Genomic DNA, 10,000 nt, shown 5'->3' with positions numbered 1-10,000 from the left:
GAAGCCGTTCGGCTCCACCTCCACGCAACTTCATTGAACCTGTTAATACAACTTCTTTCTTTAGAACACTAGTTAACAAAACTCTTTACAACACCATTTGCAACAGCTAATCTCCACTTTTCCGCAGATTGTCTATATTTTACTTCTTTAAAATATCAAAGTATTTTACCCGTTCAGACATTGTGCTAGTATCTGTTTTCTTGACCCACCACTCGCAGTCAAAGTTTTCAACATAATCCTTTAATCTTAACAGATACTCTGGGTCTGCCAACGCATAGTGAATGTACTCGAGCAGACCCTTTACTCCTGTTACATCCATTTTATCACTCCATCCCATGACTCTATCTCATTGTAAAGTTCTTCGTTTTGTCCGTTGTACATTATCACATACTTTACATCACAGGATGGGGGAAGTAAATTCGAGACTCCTGTGTAGGTGTCTGTAGGGAGTGTTTGGGGTAGAGTGGATGTGGGCTGGGGGTCACCCTTTATCACGTGTGTCGTTTTCTTCTCTTCCTGCTCTTTTTCTTACCATTTCCCAGTTTGTATGCGCCTCCTCTTCCTCGACGCTGGTACTTGTCTTCGTCTGATCCTTTAACACTTCTTTGATAGAGAACACATTCACATCGTCCCATATAGTGTTATATCTTCTTAAGACTTCATAATGTTGAAACTTTTTATATAATCATACTTTTAGATAACTTTATCTCTTATAGAACCATTTATCTATTTTTTTTGCCTATGCTCCCTTGTTTTCAATCAATAGAAAGTGTGTACCTCTTTCCCAGAAGAATTCTGAATGTAATTTGGATTCATTGTATGAATGGTTTTATCGTGACCATATCAAAGGTCTGCTAGGATGAAATATTATGAAGCTTCTATTGTATATAAAACTAATCTTATATTTTAGTGCTTAAATTTGTCTATATATCCTTCTTATCTTACCTGGTTCTTATATCCCTTTATAATTTTTTTTTCTTTTATTATACAATTTATAATAAGATATACATTTTGCTATACTTTGATTATATATTTTATTCCCTCAGCACCCTTAATGGCTATTTAGATCTCATTGTAGCGTTCTCTGTTTTCTATTGTAGGTCCCTTTAACTGATAATAATAAAAGAGTTTTTGTCACCCCTATCCTACCTCTTCCTGGGCATTTATCACTATCTTAATGACTTCTGAGATTTGTTTCGTTATATGGTCAAGGGAATTTATAGCCATAGAGAATGAGAGAATTAATATCTGATAATTTTTGATCGATGATCAGCAGATAAAATTAACCGTCAAATCCTAGTGGTTTTAATTCTTAGTAGACGCAGTATTCTAGCTGCATTAGATCTTTTGATTGTCATAAGGGGATAGATAAAGGTTTTAGCTATATTACCATCTCTTGACCACCACTGTAATCCTCTTCTGCCACTCCAAAATTGTAGTTCGGGTATTTATTTCTCTTGCAGTTTATTCTGCTACAACAGTATCAGCATGGAAGTCTTTCATTACCTGGTTCTGATGAAATGTTTGTTTAAAATTATAATGGAGTATCCTGTCTGTTGAAAACCTATAATTTTGCATCCGCAGATGGCGGTGAATTTCAAATTGATGTAATGCTTGCATTGTTCGATTAAAAGGAGCCGCCTGAAACGGCCATACTTCATTAACCCCTTGACTTACATATTTACTTACTTCTTACTTATTTCCTTTTCTATAAATACACACACACACACACACATACACACACACATACATATATATATATATATACATATATACATATACATATAGAAATAGAAATATATATATGTGCATATAGAAATATAAATACATATGTATATATATATATATAACTATCTATCTATCTATCTATATATATATATATATATATATATTATATATATATATATATATATATATATATATATATACATATATATACATATATATAAATATATATATATATTCTTTTATTCTTTTACTTCTTTCAGTCATTTGACTGCGGCCATCCTAGTGTACCGCAGGAGCGGCTGAGTAGTGAGAAGCTTTGTTCCCTAATACATGGTGCCTTGTGAGTGAATTTGGTATGTGTGTATGTACTTGCGTGTCTGTCTTTGTTCCCTTTCTCACCATTGGTCGACAACTGATGTTGCTATGTTTATGTCCCCTTATCTAGCTTTTCGGCAAAAGAGACCGACAGAATATGTATTACGCTTATAAAGAATAAGTCCTGGGTTCGATCTGTTCGACTAAAGGCGGTGCTCCAGCATGGCCATTGTCAAAATGACTGAAACGTATAAAAGAATATATATATCTATTTAAATAAATCTACAAATATATTTAAATATACATATTTATATATATAAATTTGTAAAATTATAATAAATATGTTATATTGTATGCGTATTACGTATTATCTATATATGGCAACTATATTATATCTATAGATATATGATGACAAATGGAATGAAAGCCATTCTTTATCTAATATTATTACAATTGTTTCTACATATTTTTACGTCTTTAGTACAGGTTGTGTAATCATTATCATACATCATAGGTGTAAACTGTCCCTTCTCATGTGACTGTCCAAATACGCCCATCGTTAGATCCTCTAGTCATTTTACTTAGTATAATAATGTATACCCGATGTGCCATTTATAATCAAAATACATACAGAAACAGGCTAAAAAGATAAAAAATATCCGGTTGGCTATAAATTACCATTCTATCTTAATGGTCAGATTATAAGGAAGAAAGTCCTAAAAAGACTGAACAATAAAATGAAAAATAAGATTAAGTATTTAGTAATAATAAATAGTGATAATAAAGTGGTGAAGGCTGACTATTTCAATACTTAACCACTGTTTCCTTGTCTCTTTTGAGAGTCTAAATTACCATCCGTTTTTCACAACAAAATAACAAGCCCCATTCTAGATACCAGCGAACCTGTATTTAAAGTTAATTTATTACCATCCTGATGTTATATGTCTCTGAAGCTATTAGAAAAATCAGATATTCGTAGTTATCGTACGTGGACTGTACACATATTTTTCTATTTACACGCAAGGTAGTGTATTATTCATATATGTGTATGTATATATATATATATATATATATATATATATATATATATATATATATATATATATATATAATATATATATATATAAATTGGGATAGGGGTTGTGAGTGCAATCCACCATGGGATAACATATATCCAATATACTGCTAATAAAGCACCCAACAAAGTTAATACATAAATGTTAAGAATTGCGATGCAATTGATTCATTTATTGCATTATATGGGCGAAGGTAAAATGTTTTACCACAAATTAATAATACAAAATAAGAAAATGGAGAAATGCACCTTAATGAATAATCAACTACCAAATAATGCCCAATTACATAATTTATTAACCCACTACATATGAACATCAAGGTCAAACATAATAGTACAGAACAAAACAATGCACATCAATGAGTAATATGATACAATAAGTACAATATGTATAAATAAATATATTGGGTATTATCTGGTAGTTGATTATTGATTAAGGTGTATTTCTCCATTTTCTTATTTTGTATAAATATATATATATATATATATAAATATATGTATATATATGTATATATATATGTATGTATGTATGTATGTATGTATGTATGTATGTATGTATGTATGTATGTATGTATGTATGTATGTATATATATATATATACACTCACACATACACACATATTTATTTATTTATACGCACATGTATCCTTCTTACTAATTGGTAGGTTGTGTCAAATAGGAAAATTCATAATCTTCAATTTTGGTAATAATTTATTGTTGCCGTTTAGCATATAAAACAAAATTCTGGAAAGAAAAACAATTTTGAATAACTCTTCACAACATCAATATTAGTTTTAAATTTATGTTTTGAGAACTTTGAACATAATTGGTTTTCATCATCATCGCTCTTTTTCAAGTTTTATATATACTATAATACATTTCAATATACTATTTGAAAGTAGTCAAAGCCTTCACATCCTTCTTGCTGTTGTTTCTTTTTATCAGCTGCCCGCTGACTGCTTGTGCCTAGATATAACTCTCTCGCTTATCGTAACTATAAGCATAACTCGCAGCTTCAGTGAGAATGTTAACACACCTCTCAACACTTTGTATGTGTGATGGCCATTTTGGTACTATCATTGGTGTATCTTTAAAGCTTTTGAGACTCTTACTAGTTAAGGATGTTGTCAGTGGTGGTTCCAAGGCCTCAGAACTCAAATTAACCAACTCAGACAGCTTGATGGCATTGACATTTAATTGGGCAATTAAATGAGCAGTCTCCCAAATGGTCATCTCCAAATAGGGCACTGCTAATTCTTTCTATAACCTCAGTACAAAGATTTGAACATTGGCTGGAAAAGCATTGCTTGCAACACAGCTTCTGATCGAGCATATCATGCGGACCTCCTTACCACAGGCAACACGATATCCTTCACCAACTTATATTGTGTTCCCAGCAACTGCAATTGAAAAGAAAGGTGATTGGGACCATCAACCCATTGTTGATAGAGCTTAATATTGAACCAGTTGGGACGATAAACACCAACTAAAAATTTAACAATTAATCTCAAATTCGTCAGAGCCTTTCCCTTCAGTTGGTGTCTGGAAATCCAAATCCCGCAGACGCGCAGAGCTGTAGTTAGCCAACGGCTGTGAGCCAAGAGAGCCAATGGCTGAGGTACTTCCTCTGATCTTATTGCTTGAGCAATGTGATAAGCATAAAACCGATATTATTCTGAGGTCTTAGACAATTTCTTCTGGTAACACTAGAATGGGAGGACCTACTTCAATCTTTGGAAAGTTCCAGTTGAGTTACTTCATCCAACATGTTACCAAGAGGATCTGACCACTTATAATGGCTTTTTGTTGGACAATCAATTTCCTGGATGAGGTGACGAAGAGGTAGCTCACCTGTATGTAAATCACATATAATCCAAATATGTCTTCTTTGAAGTTATTTCTCTAAATAACTCATTACTCCTCCCTTCTAGCCAATATTCACTGCTATTGAATCCCCACCAATATCCTGCACTGAATTTTCAAGCCCTCTTTCTTGAAGCCAGCATAAGGTGTTATCAACAATTACCTCTGAATATGATGTTCCTTCCACGTCAACTTCAAGTGTAAAATGAAACAAAAACTGACCACCAAGCTCAGAGCAGACAGTATAATGTTCTTCTCTATTTAGACCTGGAAATGTTTTAGAAATTCCATCTATTTCAACCGTAACTTTGGCTTCATCTATTCTTCCATCGAACAAAAGACAGGAAAGCCCTCCTTTTAATTCTTTTTCTTGCTGATCAGATATCTCACTCATTATTTTCATTCCGAGTTTATTATGATCTATTACCAAGGATGAATCCACTTGACTGATGAGGCTTGCATCTATCCAATGGGCATTTGCAATTTCAGCAGCCTGACGGAGTCCAGTGTGGTGACGAATACTAGCTAATGCAAAGTTTCTTCTATTGTATTTTCCTCTGTTTGGTATGGCTTCAGAAGATTCTTTAGAATTTTCATCTGACGTTACGTCATTTTCTTCAGAAGAACTGTCAAACAACTGATAAACATCATGGCAGTGCTGTTCTTCTCTTTGCGTGACTTCACTCTCCATACTCTTCTTTTCTTCCTTCTCTCTGACAATGCCTTTCCTTTTCTCAGTAGAAATCTGTCTCTTACTTTCTTTATAATCAGTTGAGCCCATTTGCATACTGCCTTGGCCTCCTACCTTTGTACTCGCTGAGCTTATGAAATCTAGCTCTAGAAAAGGTATCTTCTTTTCAAGAGGGCAACAACAGTCAATGCGGGAATGATTTCCTCTCTTACCAGTGGAAGAACAATCCTCTTTTGAACACAAAACTATGGAACACTTGCAGCTCAAAATATTGAACAGTGCATCAAGTGAGTGTAGAAAAGCATTTTTTATAACCAAGTTTCCTTCACCAAGTGTTGTGTATACTGATTTCTGCTACAATCCCATTAGTTTTTGTTCAATTGTTCGTCACTGTATGATCACTGGCGGTCCGAATTGTGCATTAGCTTTTGTCCACTGGCGCTCTTCATTCTCTTCTTTTCTTCTCTCTCTCTGACAAGGCCTTTCCTTATATATCATGTATGAGTTCCTCATCTGTATATTTCCTTCTCTCCTTGGAATTTTGTTCCCGAAGTAGTAATCCAAGTCTAAAAATGTCTCTCACTGTTGGAAGCTCTGGTACAGGAAACTCTTTCCTTGTACTTGATTTACAGGCTCAAGTGGGGGGACATCTAGCTTCTAGTCTTCTTCTTGACATCTTGTGAATACCTGAAAAGAGTAAACATTCATTTAACTAATTCATTTAACCAATTAAAAGATAATATAAGCGTGATAGCATAAGAGTCTAATCAGGTTTCAAATAAATTTTCAGTTGTTTCAAAACTACACCGTATTGAAAATTTAGGATAAAATTGATGTAAGCTAGAGTTATTTTAATCCATTTTGGTATACATGTCTCAAGTTTGGGAGTAAAAAGTCACAATAATTTCACTACCAAATTAGATTTTTAGTACGTTGCTCAAATTGACACACCCTACATTCTTCCTATATTTACCGTTTATATCGATACATGTTGGGTTGAAAATCTAACCTCCATACAATGTACTATGTATAATTTTATATATCTACAAATCTATTTATACACAGATGTGAGACTATCCAAAAATACACACGCATGTATTTATGCATACATGCTCATATATATACTATTGTGGAACCGGGCAAGAAATAGTATAATAAAGTAAAATTAAATATATATAATAAATGGAACATACTTTTCATCGACAACTGTGATTGTCAGACGCCGATGACGGGTCAATACCCAGAAACTTGAGTCCGTGTGTATCATAAGTTGGAGACAGGAAGGATGACTTCCCTTTGCAAATACTGATAGGGCACAGAAAGTGTGTCTATAGCTGGAGGAGGTGTCCTCCTGGGGCTACAAACTACAGTAGCATCCACCCTTAGGGGTTATCCATATTTAAATAGCAAATATACGTCACGATGTGTTGCAGCTACTGTTTATAACTCGCTCTAAGATTTATTATTGCTTGTTTACACTTTTTCGATATCAGTATCTTTACGATACTGGAAAAAGTATATGTATTTGTGAAGGGAACCTACTTTTCATCGACAACTGTGATTGTCACACGCCGATGACGGGTCAATATCCAGATACTCGAGTCCGTGTGTATCATAAGTTGGAGACGGGAAGGATGGCTTCCCTTTGCAAATACTGATAGGGCACAGAAAGTGTTTCTATAGCCAGCTGGAGGAGGTGTCCTCCTGGGGCTACAAACTACAGTAGCATCCACCCTTAGGGGTTAGCCATATTTAAATGGCAAATATACGTCACGATGTAAATATATATACATATATCAATTTATACATGCACACGTATACACTTCTTATATATGAATACATGCGTGTACGTTCTTTTCGTTCTGTGAGTAATTTATTCGTAACTGACGAAACAAAAAAAAAGGTTAGAAACACATAATTCCTACGATCCTATGACATCCTATGCTCTGCAATTTTTTTACACATGATAAAAGGATAGTTTTCACTGGGAATCTTTCTGCCGTGTAAGGTTTTATCGCGCCCAACTGTACGCGAACGGGCTCAATATGACTTGACACGAATATATCTCCTCCATTCAATAGTGCTTTGTGGGAGATTATATATACATATATATTCTATTCGTTTTTCTGCGGCTATGCTGGAGCACAACCTTTAGTCGAACTAATCTACCGCAGGACATATTCCTCATAAGCATAGTTCTTATTCTATCAGTCCATTTTGCCGAACCGCTAAGTTACGGGGACGCAAATACACCAGCATCTGTTGTCAAGCGATGGCGTGGGGACAAACACATACACACAAACACATACATATATATACACGACGGACTCCTCTCAGTTACCGTCTACCAAACCTGCTCAAAAGGCTTTGGTCGGCCCGTGGCTACAGTAGAAGAAACTTACCCAAGTTGCAACGTAGTGGGATTGAACCCGGGATCGTGTGGCTAGGAGCAAGCGTCTTAGCACAGCCACCCCTGTGTGTGTGTATGTATGTATGAATGTATACATACATACATACTTGCATACTTACATGTATATATCATATTATATTATATTATATTATATATATTATATTATATTATATATATATATATAATATATATATATATATATATATATATATATATATTTAAGCGAAGAAAGAAGTGTTAATTTGCGAATGGTAATTTTTACACCCTACATAATGTGTATTTCTTGTTAAAACGACGTATTACTTCGATATTTGTCTTCAGGCATCCTCTTATAGGGAATTAAAGTGCTAAGAAGCACAGACATACCATTAGCAGATGAGAATACTTTAGAATGCTTGGCGGAACTCCTAGTTCACCCAATTTCAGCGTACATGCGCACCATCGGTTGTAGGCGTCCACACACTGCATGACACCCTAATCCCACTGGCAACGATGTATGGAAAAATAGTGACCGAAGTCACTGATGTCGAAACTAGCCAGCAGGCTCTGTAAAAGATAAATATTCGCAGTAGAAGCGGTATCAATACTGAATGGCAAACTTTATATCCTACATAACTTGGATGCATTGTTAGAACATTGTATTATTGTGGTCTTCACTTTAAAAGACCATCATCTGATATAGATGCACATCACTGTGTTAGTGTGTATGTATGTGTGTGTGTATGTTTGAGAGAGCTTACATGGCATTCCATGATATGGATGTCTCGTAAGACTATACATAATGTGAACCCCGGAAAACTATTGTGTATTTTTCAGTGGTTAATCTCCCTTCTATATTCACTAAAACACATCAGAGTTTATGAATGTTGCAATATATACGGAATGCCAAAATCCAATGAAATATCACTCACCACACTTATTATGTGCCCAACAATTATTGAGTTGACACTTGTTAACTGTTTTCGTGAGATAGTTACGTATCAGTAAATTCTGAGTTTGACTTCGCTTTTGTATTTGGTTTGCAAGATTCTTTATATGAGCTCATGTGTTGAAGCAAATCCTATTGTGTCTGGGTAGAGTCATATTGTCTTAATATCCTATTATCTAACACATTCACCGGTTGACTGTTCGATTGTTTGCCCAGAGATAGAATATTATAGTAATAGAAATCGTTGACTTTTGAAATCAGGAAACTTCTCGTTCTATAAAACACGCACACACACTCACACACATACACATACACACTCTCTCGCTCTCCTATTCTCTCTTTCTCACTCATTCCTATATTCACACAAATGATACAAAGCCATAGAGAAACGCACAAAAGTATATATCTATTATCGCTTCGCCTATCTAAATTCCTACTCTAGGTTGTTCTATAATATCCCATTTATAATATGAATATGTGACAAACACAATCAGCAGTTTAATTTTTTTTTTTACCAGAGTTATTCTTCAATGGATAACCATCTGTATCATATCAGCTCGATCAGTAACTCCCCCTCTCTATTTCCTGCATATTTACAATATTATAATCGTATTGTAATGAGAACATCCTCGATATTCTTAATAGAATTACCAACATTAATCTCTCATTAAAATGCGTACAAGTCTCACTAATATCACTATTTTTATTATTATTATCTTCTGCATGCGCTTTGAACTGTTCCCATGCGAAATATTAATTTTATTTCCTTTGCATAAATGTTTCATGTATAATCATGAAATTTATATAATTATAAATATTTCTTCTTAATCATAACTTGTTTTTGTTGTTGATATTGTTGCAGCTAGTGCTGTCGTTGTTACCACTTCCCTTAGTCTTTTTGTAGTGCTTGGTGATAATGACGATGCTGGTCTTGCTTTTGCTGTTGCAGTTACTGTTGTTGGCAGTGGTTTGATTATTCTTATTGTCAATC

General features: G+C 34.4%; 1 protein-coding gene across 2 annotated transcripts in view; it reads left to right on the top strand.

Moving 5' to 3' along the window:
• The window catches only part of LOC118764827, a 1,200,000-nt gene that overhangs the window by 837,397 nt on the left and 352,603 nt on the right, over window positions 1-10,000 (top strand). The window lies entirely within an intron of this gene.

Source organism: Octopus sinensis, linkage group LG9 (assembly GCF_006345805.1).
Source record: "Octopus sinensis linkage group LG9, ASM634580v1, whole genome shotgun sequence".
Classification (NCBI taxonomy): Eukaryota; Metazoa; Mollusca; class Cephalopoda; order Octopoda; family Octopodidae; genus Octopus; species Octopus sinensis.
This window is presented reverse-complemented; position numbering and strand designations above follow the sequence as displayed.